This window comes from Anas acuta, chromosome 14 (assembly GCF_963932015.1).
Source record: "Anas acuta chromosome 14, bAnaAcu1.1, whole genome shotgun sequence".
Lineage (NCBI taxonomy): Eukaryota > Metazoa > Chordata > Aves > Anseriformes > Anatidae > Anas > Anas acuta.
Window position 1 is genome coordinate 10864803 of NC_088992.1, and position 14223 is coordinate 10879025.

General features: G+C 52.4%; 1 protein-coding gene across 2 annotated transcripts in view; it reads left to right on the forward strand.

The window, feature by feature from the left end:
• Positions 1 to 14223, forward strand: part of NEURL1B (neuralized E3 ubiquitin protein ligase 1B) — a 117509-nt gene that overhangs the window by 259 nt on the left and 103027 nt on the right. The gene's annotated exons all lie outside the window — the stretch shown is intronic.

Sequence of the window (14223 nt, forward strand, 5' to 3'; positions counted from 1 at the left end):
CTTGGGGGGGAAGCCAACAAAAGTGCTGGCGTTGGGTTTTGCGGGTGGGTGGCAGTTTTGAGGTGTTTTAACGTGGTTTTGTGCCTGGCCTCCGTGTTCCCCCCCCCCCCCCAGCCGCCTGCTTGGTTGGCTGGGTTTGAAGGGAGCTGCTGGCGGAGCTCAGCCAACCCGCGCCAGGTGCCAAGGCTGCGACGTGCAAATAAATAACGCGGGCTGGGGATGCCAAGGGAACAGGGAGCTCCCAGAGGCTGCCACCGCCGCTGCTGCCACCCTCCCGTAACGGCTTTCCGCAAGGCCGGGCTTGTTTCTCCTCAGCCTCTCCTTGGCTTTGAGCCCTTGGCATCTCCGTGCCGCTTCCCAGATGCTCGGGAGCTGCCACGGGCCATCGGGATGAAGCGTTGCCCTTCCTCACGCTCAGTGGGAAGGTGAGGAACGCGATCAGATTTTCAGGTGGTTTGATAGGGTTTAGTGGCTACTTTCAAAAAGTTGTCAGCGTTTGCTTTCGTTTTCTCTTCGTCTGGGGGAAAAGCAAAACATCTTGTTGCTGGCAGCGTTCCCTAAACATGAGCAAGTCCCGCAGGACGCGGTCTGCATGAGGGCAGAGCTGGGTGCTCCTGCCTCAGCGCCCTGCCAGGAGGTCGGGGACCCTCCGAGCTGTGCCAGGAGCCCCAAACCACGCTGCCCTCCTCTCTGGTGAGTGCCAAACACACCTGCAGAGATCCAGGTGATCTGCATTAAGTATGCTCACACTGATGCCAAGTGCTGCCCAGTGCAGGAGAAAAAGGCACCCCGAGCAATGCAGGCTGTGATTTCGGGGTATTTCCTGCAGATTTAGGCACCTCGCTTCTGGAAATGGGTGAGTGCAGGCAGTGGGCAGAACAAGAGAAAAAAAAAAAGTGACTTTTGATCCTGGTTTCCTAGTCCTGTTGCTCACGTGTGCGGGGCAGTACTGAGTTCAGGTGCGTATGTACATTAAGGGAGGGCCTCTGCTGTTCTGCAGGGTGTTGCTGGCACCAGGGGATTAGGCAATGATTGTGTTCCTGGGGACTGCGTGCCCAGGGTGTAATGTTCTGCCCTAGCTGGTTCCCTTGTTTCTTGTATTTCTTTCTCCTGGGAGCTGCTCCTGCTGTGTTTGTTTTTTGGGGTAGTCAGTCACCATTAGGCTTACATGTTTGCTATGTAATGGAAGATTGTTTCTAACTGATACGTAACCGTGCTTCCTAGTGTCGGTTTTGGGCTTGAAATCCAAACATCGAGGCTTTGATTATAAAGCCAGTTCTGCAACACAGTGCCCGAGATAACATTTTTAAAGTTAATGTACTGTCAGGCAAGTCAGCCCTCGGTAATACATTATGTCAACAGCTACTGCTGCGCTCCCGTTTGCTCAACAGGGAAGACAAATAAATGCGTTCACTGGCGGTTCCAGCGGTGGATAGCAGGGTTTGGACAGAGGTGGAATTAATTGTCAAGGACTGAGAAAGTAAGAACATATAAAAATCTCAGCCTGCTCTCAACCTGAAGTAATTTCTCCATTTGCACAATGTAGTCACAGAAAAATGTGTATGCTCCAAGCAGTGAGACGTGGAGCCTGGTGTGTTGGTGGCAGTTCTTGGTTTGCGCTCTTCCTTATGCATTTCCCTTAAAAACTGGAGCTGTGGCTAACTAAGGTACGAGGGAGCTGTATTTATAAATACTGCTGTGTGTATCTCTGTACAGAGCAGCAGGGCAGGGGCTTGGGTACCGGGGTGAGCTGTGCAGGACGAGGCTGCCCCTGCTCCAGGAGAGCCTCGCTGACAGCAGGGCACCAGGCTGCGATCCCTCGCTAGAGGGCAGCCGGGATTAAAGAAGGCAGCTCTGCTCTGCGGAACCGGCCCAGGAAAAAAAAAAAAAGAGCTGAATAAATGCCAGGAAAAGGACACTGCCAAGCAGGTTGCTTAAGGGATTGAGCCTGGCCAAAAGGAGAGCAAATACCATCCTGCAGCTCGTCCCCAAGGGGAGGAAACCTCTCCTGGTAGCTGGGGAGGGCACATCTCAGATTGGTTCTTGTTTCTTGTGTGTGCTTTTGCCTTTCCCCTTCTGCAGAGCTCCTTTCCCTTGGAGAACCAGGACAAGTTGTAGCAGTTGACAGCTTGTGACAGCTTAGCTGTGCTCATAGCTGAGCACTTGTTAAATCTGGACGGAGGTGTAATTATTCTGCACCCCGAGTGCGGGTGCCTTTCACGTCACGGCAGGCTGACACTTGCATGGGACTCTCTCAGATGGACGTGGCTGGGGGCTGATGCCAGGCTCAGACCTTTAGGTTGGGACCTGTACAGGGTGGTTGGATATCACAGCGTCTGGTCTAACTCCTGGAGAACAGTTTACAACAGACAGACAGGTCTCCAAGGAGTAATTACCTCTTGATCCAAAGAAGCATTCCTTTCAGGGAGAGTTTCTGGCTAGCCATGCCACCTGTCTTTTCTTTTTTCCTATTTTTTTTTTTTGCGTGTCAAATCTTCCTTCAGAGCAACTGCTGACCTGCAGCATCCTCCAGGAGCAGCGTGCATCCTTGTGAGCAGCGGGAAGCCTCGCGGTGTGGCAGGAGCTCTGAGTTGTTTGCGTCTTGCGCAGCTCGACAATGTCAAAAGTCAGGGGAAGTTTTCTTTGTGTAATACAAATCCACTTATGTCTGCATTAAACAATCGTTCCCTGACTGAACTCCACTAATGGTCTGTGAGTGTAAAACTAGATTGCAGTGCTAGAGAGCGTTACAAGTCAGCACAGCACCCACAGGCCTCTGTGCTGAGCTTTTGGCTGCTGGTCTGAAAACTCTGCCCGCTGCCCTGCTTGTTGTCAGCACGTGTGTTCTGCCAGAGACCCGGTGCTGAGAAGCAAGAAGGTTGGTCACGAACAGGCTTCTTTTCACTGCTCTGAAGCCAGGCAGCCCAGCCCGAAGGATGTACACAGCTCTCCGGTGGTGCCAGTCCCCAGGAAACCTCCCTGCTGGGGGTCTGCTCTGCCCCACCAGGCTCAGCACTTGGCCTGCGTGGCTTGTGCAGGTGGTGGGAAGGATGGGGCTTGCCTGAATGTCGTGGGTTTAAGCGTACCGTTTGGCTGCTGTCTTGCACTCACAGCTGGGAACTTAAGCACTCAGGTTTTGTCCTCGCTGCCGTGCTTCTTACTCCGAGTCGTTGTACCCAGCTGCCGAAATACTCCGTACCAGTTAGCTCTCGTATGAGCTGCATTCTCATGAGCTGCCTGTCGCGCGTGGATTAACAGCAGTTACATTTCTCAGCTAACCTGCACACCTGAGGCTACAGGTGGGCTCACTCAGCTGCAGGGAAGTAGATCACTCTCTTTGTGTTCAGCATGGTTTACTCAAAGACACTTTGGTTCTGCGCTGTATCTTCTATTTGCTTATTAACAAACTGCTGCAGAGCTACATTTTAGCACTCGTACCATTGACTGTGCCGAGCGCGGCTCACCTAGCATCTTGGGACCTTGCTGTACGTGGTAGCCTGAGGTGTGTTTGTCCTGATAAATGAACAGTGGGTACGTAGATTTATCACAAAGGTAACGAGGGAGAGTGCGTGTTGTGTTTCCTCATTGGGGACCGACTGATACTCTTGCTATTTCTCTATGGCTCTGAAATGCAGGGTATGGGGGCTGCTCACCACATGGCTTCTTCTGGGTTGTTTTTTCCCCCCTCTCTTGTCTTTGAGCACTGTAGGATGACCCCTTCTCTTCCCAGCTCACTACAAATCCGCTGCGGCATGCTGCATCTTTGGGCTGAACGCCTGCACAGTCCTCCCTCCACAAATACTTCTGATTTCTGGAGCTGCTTTTTTAGTAAAGTGAAAAAAGGAAAGAAACCTGAATTCTGCTTTACAAAACACAGACAAATGTGTTAGGGCCCAAACGGAATGACTAATTACAGCCTCGAGGAGGGATGGGAATGCTGCTGGTGTTGCGTTCCCATTAGGTCACCCTGGTACAGCCCTATCTGGGGCTCTTCACTCAGTGCAAGTGCCTTATCTTCTCTGCAGGCTGCTACAGATTCCTAAAAAGGAGCATCCGTGTGCCCTGACGAGAGAGGACTCCAGTTCTCAGAGGGTTTGGCATTCAAATAGCACAGTTATAAACGCCTGCTCTTGCCTTGAACTGGAACATAAATGTTTATTGCTTCTGCTACTCTCCTGACGTTTTTCCCGTTGATTTAGTGCTCAGAAAACCTCTCATTCCTGACTTCAGCGGGGTACCAGCCTGAAAGTCTGTTCAAGTTGCAGGCTTTCCCCATCAAGGGCAGGAACTTTGGTTTTGCCCCCAGTTTGTGGAGGCGAAGCTTCTCCCCCTCCGTGCATCTCGTCCCTTCCAGAGATCGCTGCTGGCTCCTGGGGTGCAGGCACACAGCCTGTGACGTGGGGTGAGGGAGCAATGAGAAGCTTTGAGACCTAAAATGATGCTCAAATTCACCCAGCCCTCTATTGTCTCTATTTCAGGGTTCCTGATAAAGCTAAGGCTGGATTTGAAATAACATGCAATATTTCAGCAAGGAAAGGCAAGACAAAGAGCATTTAAATGCTCGGCTATTTAAAGCTGCCGTCTTTCCAGGGCTTGGCTCTCAGGCTCTGCTGCTTTTGTGTCATTGTGTCTGTGGAAAACACATACAAGAGGCTAACAAAATACAATGTGCACTTCACAGGACAAATTTAGAACACATGCAAAGGGCAGGTGTGGTCCGCGCTTGGGGTCGGGAGAGGGAGGCTTTGGGCTGCTGCGAAGTGTAATGCAAAAATAAATCCTGGAAACGGGCACTAGAAAAGCACTTAGACACTCTATATATGATACACTGCAGGCTGTACAATTCAAAACCTGCACAGCCCATTTCTGGGTGCTTGTTTTTGGGTCTGGAAGTCGAGGCATTGCCTTCTAGTCATGGCTCTTCTGTCTTGCTCTTTGACTTTGGATGAGTCTCCTCCACTTGGGGTATCCTCCTGTGCCCTTGGTGGTCCAGGGAGGCTGTGTATATCCATAAAATGTTTTGATATCTATAAATAAGAGCACAAAGCCTCACAACGTGTACCCTGCTTGAAAGAAGCGACGAAACTGTCCCAGAGGCTGCTAGGCTGGAACATCTTTGTTCTGGCAATAGGACGAACGCAACAAAAGGACCTGCTAAAGGCTGTGCTGCAGGGACCTGGTTGTCTGAGGACAGGACGTGGGAGGAAGGCTGGAAATTCCCCAGGAAAAAAGGATAACACAAGGGAAGTGCTAAAATCACAGTTAGGAGGGTTGTGCTGTGCTGGTGGGAGAGGGGAGAACCCGTCTGAATATGGGACCTGCCTGAGCTGCGGGGTGGAGGGACAGCCTGAAAACTGGGCAGGATTTTGGGATCCTGAAGGAGCCCGTAAAAAATCTGAGGCGATGGGGCAATGCTTTTTGTAAAGTGCGTGTGTGTATTTAAAAAAGTTATAAGAGAATTTTAATGCTAAGAAAAATAGCTCTTAGGTGTCATTCAAGGTTAAACCCTAGGCTGGGATAGCCAGGGAAGCAGAGCAGGCATTGAGGCTTGGCTGAGTTACTGGGGGGAGATCTGTGGTGCTGGTGTGCTCCCAGTAAGAGGGACGCTGGGCAAAGGAACGGGAATGAGGTCTCGGCATCGTTCAGTCCCTGTGGGTGTGGGACCAGCCTGGGCTCCACTTTGGTTTGGCAGTGATGGGAGGGCACCCGGCCCCGTGCCCACCCTTAAAGAGTTTCTGGCATCCCAAACTCTCCTACAGACATCAGTGCTGCATTCAAGATCTTAAAAATTCAAAAAATCACAGTTATGGGTTTGTCCTGCTGTTGGGGTTATCTGAAGGGGGAATTAAGGCACGAGACACCACAACCTGTTTGTAGCAGTTCGTAATACCCGTTTGTGGAAGGAGAGCTGCTATTGCTTTTTTCCTGCTTGCAGCAATCCCCCAAAGCCTGAGGGAGTTGGGGAGCCCTGGCTGGGATCCTGACTGCTGTCCCCAAGCTGTGCTGCCTTCCTGGTGCTGAGGGGCATAAACCACGGGGTGTGTGTGTGAGCTGTGTCTGTGCCTCCTTTCTTCGGCATTGTAATAGATTTTTGGCCCTGTTCAAGTAACCTGCGAGGATTTATCTATTTTTCACGTGTCAAAGGCATAATTTATTTTCTTTTAGAAATTCTCCATGCTGAATTAATTTGCTCTCTGTCAAACCTGTTTTGCTTTCTGCTTGTGCCTTCCAAGTGGGAGCACCCAGCTGCCAGGTGCTGTGTGCGCCTCTCCTCCTGCATGTGGCACTCGCGTGCCGAGAAACTCCAACCTCAGCCTGCGGAGCCCTCCGGAGTCACATCCACCCCACCGGCAGGATTTGGGATCCCAGCTCGGGGTCCCCACTCCGCAAAGAGGTTTGGAGCAGCGGGACTCCCCACGCGAGCAATGTGTGGCCACAACGCCTTCCCCTGGGGCAGGGCTGCCAGGTCTACATGGGTTGTGTCAGTAAATCAAGGTTTGTGAGCTGGAAGGGCAGGTTGGTTGGAGCCCCGGAGCTGCTCTGCCTTTTGTTTTAAGCTCTGTTTGTAATTTGCTGACTGCTCACGGGGCTGAGACAAGCCTCTTACATACAATAACCCAAATGTTTCCTGTCTGGGGCTGTGACCTGGGGTGCTGCCCGCTCCCCATCCCCTGGGGAGGCCACGGGGTTTTTGCAGCCACCACCAGCCCTGTGGGAGCAGCGGGTGCTGGAAGGGGCTGGGGAGCACCAGGAGCTCCTTTTCCCTGCCTCCTTTCATGCAATCTGTGCTTTTTGGGGCTCTCCCCCTCCCCAGGTGTGTGTTTTTGGTGCTCCTTGCCCGTTCCACCCTCCTGCGTGCCCCAAAGCCTGGGCTGGGAGCTGGGGGCAGCCGGGGCTCGCCGGAGGATGGGGAGGAGATGCAGGATCAGAGAAACAAGCAGCAGTTGTTGTGCTGCATCGCCTCGTTCTATTTCTGTAGCTAACCTTTTACTTCTCGAAGCAATAATAATAATAATAAAAAACCTTCAGAAAATATTCCAGCCTGTTTCTTTGTGTGCTGGCTCTGAGCTGTGCCTCGTAAACCGGGGGCTTTTTGCGTAAACACAGCCCTGGCAGAGGGTTTTATCTGCCTCTCTGCATCCAGTCAGCATCCCTGCTCCCCAGCAGCCTGTGCACAAAGGGGGGCACTGAGCTGGTCCTGATGGGGCTGGGGCTGCCCCCCTAGTCCCAGCCCCACCGAGGGACCGGGGCTGCTTGGTGTTGGATGCCTGGGGCCCGCTGGTCATCATCTGGGCCATGGGAAAGCCCAGCTCGACTCCCTGGAGCCCCAGACTGAGGATGTGACAGCCAGGGTGGGACACTGAGAAAGCCCCTCGGGCCGAGCCTTTGGGGAAATACTTTCTCAGGCCCAGAACTATGCAGTTGGAGATCGTTATCTCCGGCTGCCCTCTGCGCTTCGGTCCCATGTCAGAGCTTGGGTGGCAGCAGAGCGGTGTCTGATCCCTCCCTGATTGCTGTGTCTCTGCATCCTCAAAGCCTCCAGCCAAAGCTGACCCGAATCCAGAAGCTGCCGGAGATGGGGGGAATTTCCCGTCCGCCCCGTGGGCTGTGTCTGTGGGCTTCAGGGACTTTTTTTTTTTTTTCCAGATAAAATGAACAAAAAGTTCTGTGTCCCGTGACGGCCCTGATAAGCTGGAGGCTCCAGACATGGCACGGTACCGACGCCACATTGCAGGCCTTTGTTTATTTAAAAAAAATAACCCACTATCTTGATTATGGGAAAAAAAAAAAAGTCACCTAGTGCCAGAAGCGTGTTTGGTGCCAGTGGAAACCAAAAGTGACGCTTCCCTTCCCCCTCCACCCACATTTTCATGTTGCAGGCTGTTTGCTGGGATGGAGGGGATGGAGCTTTCCCTTTCCCTAGGCACTGCTGCGGGGCCCCTTCCCGTGGACCAGATCCCTCTGCAAAGCACCCCCCGTGTGCTGCTTCCCGGGATGGTGAAAGGAGCCCTGCTAAAAGCCCAGGTGAAGTAATCCAGAAATTGTCACTGGAAGCCTTCGGAGGCTCTCCTAAGGGCAGGACTAACACGCTGTCGAAGCATTTATGAAAATCTCGTTATCAGCACCTTTTACAGCTCTGGATAGCCCTGCTATTTAGATAATTGGGCAGCCTGCTCCCTTTGCTCCTGCCTCGCCGCTGGCTGGCTGCCGGGCTCCGTACGGCGGTACCAGGCTGCGTCCCCGGGGCACCTTTCCTGCCCCATCCAGGAATGCCAGCACGGTGGTGGAGCTGACCTTCAAAAGCTCCAAAGCTTTTTCAGCAAAGATGCAGCTGCTGTAGAGCATGGCCTGAGCAAATTTGGTGCCACCGGGGGTGAGTTGGGTGCCCAGGAGCCCGGGGAAGCCAGCAGGGGTGCAGGTAGCATGGTTTTTGTGGCCGGGGCTGAGCGAGGGTTTCCAGCAGGAGCCCCGTGGTGCTGGCCTGCCGGGTGCTGTGTTTGTTGGGAGGATTCTTGCAGCACAATGCGCCTTTGTGCAATTATGCGGTGTCTTTTAAATCATTTCCTCTGACAAGTCTGTCCACGCCCAAACCAAAATAGCCGTGGTGAAAGGCCACAGAGATAAACACACAAAGGTTATCCTTAAATGCATCCTCTCCCCCCCAGTACAGACACCTGCTCCTGTTGCTGTACAACACCTAGGAAGGCCGAGTTAAGATTGCCCAGTGTAACGTTTGGCCATCGCTGACTTTCAGACCCTTCATTCATAGCCTCAGCCTTTCTTGGAGAGGAGAAGGGGGGAGCTGGGATGCTGCCACCCCCTTGCTCTGATTTTTTAAAGTGGGGGTTTTCCTTTCATCCCCATCTTTGAGGCCCTGTATCACTCCCAGCACTGGTCTCCATGGCTGTGATTGGGCCTGTGAGCCTTATTCCATTACTAATTTGGTTTATTTCAGCCTGATTCATTTCCAGGTTGTCCTCTTACCTATTCTTGGGCAGGGGTCACCCCCGAGCTGCCCGTGCCCCTTCCTGGCTGGGTGTGGATCCTGTTGGGGGGCGAACAAATCTGATTTCTTTTCCCATTCTCTCAGCTTGGCAGGGCCGAGTTTTGCTCCTGGGGATTTTTCACAGCTTCCCTTTGGGAATATTTTGGGCAGGGGAGAGGGGATTTTAACCCCTCCTTACTCAGCCTGCTTTCTGTGTTGATAGACCTGTGAATCAGCATGGGGATCTGGTGCTCTGAGGTGAGAAAGCTGCTCTAAAGGATCTGCCTGTTGATTTCTCCCCCTTATTCACTCTTTAACCGATCCCCTTCCTTGTCATTTCCCACGACTGCTCGGTTTCTTTAGCAGCCTCTAACGAAGGGTCTCATCAAAGACCATCTGAAAATCCAAACGCGCTGCCAGCCGCCTCTCCTGCACTGCCTTCTTTGCTCACCCATCCCCTTTCCTCGGTGAGAGCTGCTCTGGCTTTATGGCTTTAGCTCGTCTCTACTGCGAGCCCCAGACAGGAAAGTGCTCTGGTTTTAATTAGCATCTTAATTAGTGTACTGGGTAGCAGCACCACGCTAACTGACTTGTCATTCCTGGGTGCCCTTTTCAGGAGCGCTGTCGTCGTTCTCCTGCGGTGCTTCGCTCTTCTGCTTTTCACAACGTGCATCTTCTGCCAGCTCAGGGATATATTCCTCTGAAATGCAGCGTGAGCCGAGCAGGGTCACGTATCTCCGCATCCAAACACCACCGTGCTTCAGCTTCTCTTCTTCTTCTAGTTCCAGATAGCGCCTGATCATTAATCCCAGAACTGCACCGTGGTAGGAAAGGTGGAGCACAGGGACAGGAGAGCTTGATTGACATAAATAATTTAGCTTCTCTCTACCCTCCTTTTCTTCCTGAACTGCTGGAGGTGGAGGTGACCCACAGAGCCGTATGAAATTCTGCGAATAATCTCCTGGTTTGATTTTTTTCAACTATCTGGCAGCTGTAATTTATGGTCGCACTCCGCTGGCGGCAGTAAGATTGTTTTTTCTGGGTTTTCGTATCATTTTCTGCTAGAGTACAAGCAGGAAAAACAGATATTTTTGTCTGTTTACTTTTTTTTGTGTGATCCAAGCTCTGAATAGTGGATTTCCCCACTGTGGGCTCTAATCAGGCTTCCCTCTGTGGCCGTAGCAGGGGCCCTGCTGCCCGCGTTGTGCAGGGAGTTTGGGTGCTGAGGGGCTTGGGGGTACCGGCTGCTTCGTGGCCTCTGGTAATGGACCTGCTGGAGGGTCCGTGTCTGCTTGGCATGGTACTAATTTCTTCTCGATATTCCTTCCTGAAGCAGGGCAGAGGCTCTCCCTGGTGGCTTCCCACCCACGGGGCTGCAAACGAGGGGTAGACCCCAGAAGTGGCTCCATCAGAGGAAGTACGTGGAGGTGAGGGAGCTCCAGCGAGCTCCTTTTCTGGTGACCCCATGTAATTTGCTCACTCTGTAACCTCACCAGTCTCTACACCATGGGGGCTTGTGCCTGATAACCCTTCCCGTTGTATTCAGGCCCATGTTGTTCCCTCAGGGAGGCTCACCCGCCTCTGCCTGACCTGTTGGTAGGCAAAAAATCCGAGTCCATATGACCAAGCCCTCCTGGCCAGCTGGTGGAGGGAAGGTCCCCGTGAATTATTCCCAGGACACAAGCTAGCAGGGCCCTGAGCAAGGGGCTCTGAGCTGACCCAGCCGGGCAGATGTGGTGTGTCAGCGGGGCGTTAACGCATTGCTGGCAGGGGTTAGTGTTATCTCGGGGATTTACAGCCTGTGGGAATCAAACTGCCGCTCATGCTCTGAACCTTTTGGGGAAAAAAGCTCCCCTGGCTTTTCGCTTGCAGTCTTGCTGGCGATCCAGGACGTTCGCAGCTGATGGGGAATGTCTTGGCTGCCGAGCCTGGAGTAGGGTGGGGGATCCAGGCAGAGCTTTCTTCGTGCATCTCTGCTTTAGTGACTCACTTGACACTTGCCTTCAGTCTTTAATTGTGACGTTTTAACCTGAAGCTTTGCAGATGGAGAGCTGATATTAGCGGAGCGAGGTCACTGTGCTCGCTTGGTGTGAGCAGATCTAACCCGGGGGCTGGTGTTCCTTGGCAGGTTTCTGCCCCAGCCCTTCCCCAGCTTCGGGCCTGATCCAGTTCCCAGTGAGAGCGATGGAAATACCAAATCCTGGTGTGCTCCTTCAGACCAAGGTGCAGAGCACGCCCGTTGATGGTGATGGTGGCCTTCATCGAGGCTGTCTGCACTTCCACGCCCCCGTGTCCTCCAGCTCTTTGTGGGGATGCCATCAGCATTGCCGGAGTTTTCTAAAGCCTCTTGGAGACCTGCTGGGAAATGAAGCCCGCGGTGTGTTTGTGCTGTGTTGGCTGAGGGGACTGTGAGCCCTCAGCCTGGCTTAAGACAAGCCATGATTTCATGCAGCTCTTCCTATCGCACTTCTGTGTCATGGGTTCCTCTTGACCCAAAGTTTTGGTAAAGAGAGAAGTGCCTGTGGGGTGAAACGGACGCCACAGCCATTTTCCAAGGTCCTGAGCTGTCTGAAAGATAGGATGGGCAAAAAGGTGCTTGTGCAAAATTAGCACTGGGCATTTTTGGCACTGAAATAGCTTTAAAAACCATCTCTATGGGAGTGGCGTTCTCGCTGCCGTCACCAAATCCACCGAGTGCAGGACAGGGCCCAGCATCTGATTCAATTCCTGATGAATCATTATTTCCACTACTTGTTTTTCATAATTGCTTTCGCTAATCCTCAGCTGCATTTGCATTTGCTCGGTGCTTGTGATCCTCTCTGCCTTCATCCATGGGTACAAGTCATGGAGCGTCAACATCCTGCTCGTGTCCCTCGCGTCCCTTGCGATGCTCGGTGGAGCTGTGAACACAGGAGAGGAAGGTCTTTGTCTGGTGTGAATGATCAAAGCAGCGCTGGGATGAGCGAGGCTACCGCAATTTACACCAGCTGCGGAAATGCCCGCAGGATATTTCATTCCTGCTGGCTGGAACAGCAGAAAGCTGGTAGGGAAAATGGACTCAATCCAAACACACCTGATGTGAGGAAGAGACAGCTGAGCAATTCTCTGCTCCTTTGTCTTGGTCTGCTTGGGGCTAGCAAGAAATCTTTCTGTCTTCTGTGCTTATTCCTGCAGAGAGGCAGGTGTGTTGCACGCTCTGTGTGTCCACATGGACATGGAGCATCCCGTTAAATTGTTGTGCCAGGAAAGATGCTGTCTGGCAGCAAATAGGGACGTACTTCTGGTGAAAAGGACTGCTGGATTAAATAAGGTTTAGGTGCCTAAGATGAGAATTTCCCTTGCATATAACCAGAACCAGAGTTCAGAGCTGTAATTTTTGCATTTTCCGGCGCTAATTCCGATCAGGAACCCCGCAGGGGAAGGGATGGGAAGATGTGGGGTTTGTCTGGATTCTGCTGCATTAACCCCGTGGTGCTGTGTCAGAACAGAAAATGCTGCAGGAAAATAAAAGCACCCAAGTCAAAGCTTGTAACAATGAAAGGAAACGATCCTTTCTGGACTTGAGCTGAATTTGCAGAAAGTCCTTACCCCGGCGTGTGTCACATATAATTGACCCCATTTTGAAGGGGTTAAGTAACTATTTCACTCAACTCTCCACAGAACAGGAGGAGAATGGGGGCCAGGAAAAATTATCAAATGGAAAAGGACAAGTTTTTTTTTTTTGTTTTTCATTTAAGGAAGAAGCAGCTCCTTCCCAGCTTCTCGGAAGGAATCGCAAACAATGGAGGCGAACGTAAAACCCGAGATGCAAAACCATCTCCTGCAATTAACTCTCCTGCAATTAACTCCCCTGTGTGGGCTGCTGGGCTCCCGCAGCCATCCGGCCCTGTGACCCTCTGCCAGCTCGCGCTGGGCTCAGCGTTTCCCCTCCCTGCTCTGCCGCTGCAGGCTCGTGTCCCCCCCAGTTTCCATCCAGGAGCAACGTTGCCAGTGGGCAAACGCTAATCCATCCTGACAGCTCTGCCCATCTTCCTGCTTTGGTCTGGCATCCAGCAAACAGCTTGATTAAGGTCCCCGGGGCTCTATTAGTGCAGCTTGTTGCCTGCAAATTAATCAACAGGTTGCGTTGTTTAACTCTTTGCTGGGGCTGCTCAGGGAAGCATTCTGCTCTGCTGCGGGCTTTGGATCGAGCCCTTTGATGCGGCTCCTCAAGGCAGAACTGCAGAAATAGCCCCAGGTGGGGTCGCAGCCTTGGTCTCCTGGGCAGGAGGGGAGGGAATCCCGTGGGCTCTGCAGGCTCTGATCAGGCTTCCAAGCTCTAATAGGAAATGTTGAAATCTGCTTGATTTTGTCAGACCTTTACCCATCTTCTGTAAAATACCTGTTATTCGTGGGCAGCCAAGTGAAACCTGTGCTTTGCTTAATTACCCCTAAGAAGCCAGATGTCCTCTGGGCTCCTCCAAAGTGGAAGTGCGGAGGGGAACGGGACCCTGCCAGCTCTGAGGCTTGTTCTGGCGGAGCTGCGTTGGTGTTGAGTTTTGTGGTGTTACTTTCCACGCTTTGGTCTCCCTTAACAGTTTGGTCTGTGCTGTGTTTCCCAGGGTTAAAGGGAAAGGGGAAGAAAAAACCCACTGCAACCACCAAAAGAAATTAAAAATCCCCCAAGCCACCAAACCCAGGTAGGCACTGTGCTCTACACCCCAGCTTTGGTAATAAGCAGAAATTCGGGGAGCACTCACTGAGTTTTAAGCCGGCTGTATGGACACCAGAATGGAGACAGCTAATGTTGTATGGGTATCATGTGCTGAATGTCGTGTTAGTTTTTTTTAAATTCAGTAGGATTTCTAACTTCTGGCATGCAGGGACATGGGAGACCCAGCTCCTCAAAAATGGTCACAACTTGATCGTTTTCATGCCCATCTTAACAGGAGCTGTCAGGGCATCTCAGTCCTTGGTTTGACTTCGCTGTGTCCAGGTGAGAGCAGTTTTGTCTCTGTGTACCAAGGGGATGAGTGACCCGGAGAGCTGAAGCGGAGTGCTCTGAGGATGCAAGGATGATGTTCAGCCCTTGACCTCTGCCGTGAGCTCCTTGCTGGCCTCTCCGTGAGCCCAGGTGCTGGTGCTCTGATGATGGGAGCTCTTGCCAGCCCTCTGCCTGGGGTCACAGACAGTCTGCGCACCTCCACGGTGGGGCTTTTCCTCCTGCTGCCGCCTTCTCCACCTGTCACTGCCTGGGG